Here is a 3,135-nt window from a genome sequence, read left to right on the forward strand (position 1 = left end):
ACACCATCTTGTTTAGTTTTTCATTCTGATGCGTCTAATTTCAATTTTAAACCTCAAATCATTCAACTTTTACCAAATTTTCATGGCTTAGATTCTGAAAATCCATATTTGCATTTAAGGGAATTTGAGGAGGTTTGCAACACTTATAATGATCAAAATTGTATCATGGATATTGTTCGATTAAATCTTTTCCATTTTTTTTTAAAAAGATAAAGCTAAAACGTGGTTGAAAAATTTGAGATCAAGTTCAATAAGATAATTGAAAAAAATGCAACAACAATTTCTTAAAAAAAATTTCCCTTCCCATAGAACAAACTCTTTTAAAAAAAAATTACAAATTTTTCTCAAAAACAAGGGGAAACATTTTATCAATGTTGGGATAGATATAAAGAGTTACTTAATACATGCCCACATCATGGTTTTGAAATATGGAGGATAGTTTCTCACTTTTATGAAGGTTTAATACCTAAAGATAGGCAAATGATAGAATTCATGTGAAATAAAACTTTTGAAGATAAAAACCCAAATGAAGCTATGAAATATTTGGAGTCATTAGCAGAAAATTCTCAAAATTGGGATAATATAGGCTCAATTGAACCACCAAGTAAAACCAATAATTCAACAAATGGGGTTGGTATTTATCATCTTAAAGATGATGTAGATATTCAAGCAAAACTTGCATATTTTGCAAGAAAAATCGAGTCATTAGAAATGAAAAAGAGTGATCAATTAAAAAGTGTTCAAGAAATTGTTTGTCATATCTGTGATACACATGATCATCTTACAAAAAATTGTCCAACTTTGCCTTCATTTAAAAAATGTCTCCATGAACAAGCCAACTATGTTAAAAATTTTAAAAAACCAACATTAGATCCTTTTTCACAAACATATAATCCTGGTTGGAGAAATCACCCTAATTTTAGTTGGAGGAACGATAATAATGCACAACCTTCACAACAACCTTTTCAAAATAACCAAAATCATCAAGGTTATGCTGCTTATATCCCACCTCCAAGAAAATATTTTGAAGATGAAATTAATGCATACATTCAAAAGCAAGAGTCTATCAATATTAAAAATATTCAATCTATGAATGATTTGAGAGAAACTCTTGCAAAATTTGCATATGCACTTAATATTCATGAAAAAGGAAAATTTTCATCTCAACCACAACCACAACCTAATCCTAAAAATCAATATCAAAATCAAAATCAAGATAAATTTGATCAAGTCAAAGCTGCTATTACTCTTAGAAGTGGTAAAATAGTTAATGATCCATATAGTGATGAAAACAAACATCAATTAAACTCAAAGAGTAAGGATTTAAATCTTGATACTTTTGAGAAAGATGATGCTTTGTGTAAGGCCCGAAATTATTTAATTTTAATATGAGAATATTTAATTTGGGAATATTTAGAGTTTAGAATTAAATTGTAATATTCTTAAATGAATTAGGATTGGAATTGAATTAAATCGCTTTTTCGGGGACTGAATTGTAAATTGCCAAAACTTCAGGGACTAAACTGCAAATATGCAATATATTTCTCAATTTTAGTTGCTTACTCATCATCATCAACGTGTATTACTATCAGCTCAAAGATAAAGAAATCAGAACCTTTCCCAACGCCATTTTTGTGTCTTCGAGCTTTGATATCTTGTGATCCGGCTGTCAAAAATTCGAGATAAATATATATCTGCGATCACCGCTCCGAGAGCTATGTTTTGGTACAAGTTTTATTCATTTTTCTCATAATTAATTTTTTTGTGGAAGATGGGCTTGGCTTATTCTTGGCTCTATGCGTCTATGTGATAGTACCAAATATGTATTCGAAGACAGCTTGATAAAAGACTATCGTTTGGATTTTATATGATTTTAGGAAGCAAGAATCGAAACCTTCCTTTTCTTATATGTTTGTCCGTGTATGTATATTGTTATGGTGTTGAAGAATATGATGAAAATGATGTGGTATCTTGCGTTGGATATTGATTCGGTTGTCGGTTTTTAGCCGTTACACCGTCGATTTCAGAAATTGCTACACTTTTGAGTCTATCTTAGTAGCTATGTTTAGATGGTGTTGTTAGCTGATTTTATCGCTTTTTATCACTTCATTTTCAGCCTTGTCTTGACGTATTCGAGTTCGAGAATCCGGATTTGAATCGTTAAAGAGTTGAAGCTTGAGGTTTGAAGTTAGTTTGATTGTTCGACTTTCAATGACTTCAAGCAGAATTTGATATATGTTATTGATGTAATGTTTTCAGCTTTGAAGTACTTTCCAACTCGACAAAGAAAGGTATAAATCGATACAACCTTGAAGGGACAGAATATTCGAGATAGATACAATTCTCGAATTCCCTTAAACCACATACTTATATGCCTAGTTGATTTACTTGTTTGTATGCTTACTTGACCTTGATTGTTTAGAATGAATATGTATGACTTTGGCTTGTTATATGTTGATTTGCATTAGTTTTCTATGAAATCCTCTTGAGCCAAAACCAACACGCATAGAGAGCCTGGAGGCCTAGATTGCAATTGACGTTTGGTAAGTTGTAGTAAGTGTCAAGGGATATAAATTTAATCCTAGAGCTAGATGAATTACTATAATTGTACCAAAGTCAAGGGATTTAAGATGTTTGACGCCACCGCGAGAGGGAGAGTCGGAGGTTAGTTAAAGATTTTATTCCCCGGGATCCCAAGAACCAAAAACTCTTTGTTTCAGACTTGATATCCTTTTCTTTGAAACATTCATTGTGTTTTTGTTTAAGCCTTATAGCATGTTCATATCGTTTATACTGGGAATTATGTTTCTCACCGGAATTATCCGGCTATTGCTTTGTTTGTATCTGTGCATGACAATAGGTGGGGCGAGATCGATTCAACAACGACAAGGATAGATCGAGATAAAGCTTAGCATGTGAGGACTCGTGTTTTTAAGCAAGGGAACATGTATTATGAATTGTGTAATGTTAGAAAGAAACAAGAATTTTGTATATAGGTTGTACTCGTTGAATACTAGAGTATAAGCTTGATTTTCTTGTAGTAGTATTACTAGATGAATGTGATATAGACTTATGAGCATGTGTAGATGTTGTTCTTGGTATTGATACATGTTTTAGACTTGTAAAATATGAATT

The 3,135-nt window shown here is 31.7% G+C and overlaps 1 non-coding gene across 1 annotated transcript; it reads right to left on the reverse strand.

The window, feature by feature from the left end:
• Positions 1-312: 312 nt before the first annotated feature.
• Positions 313-422, reverse strand: LOC140885760 (small nucleolar RNA R71). The gene has a single exon (XR_012151177.1). It is a non-coding gene; the product is annotated as a small nucleolar RNA R71 (small nucleolar RNA).
• Between the last annotated feature and the right edge of the window lie 2,713 nt (positions 423-3,135).

Source organism: Henckelia pumila, chromosome 2 (assembly GCF_033568475.1).
Source record: "Henckelia pumila isolate YLH828 chromosome 2, ASM3356847v2, whole genome shotgun sequence".
Taxonomy (NCBI): domain Eukaryota; kingdom Viridiplantae; phylum Streptophyta; class Magnoliopsida; order Lamiales; family Gesneriaceae; genus Henckelia; species Henckelia pumila.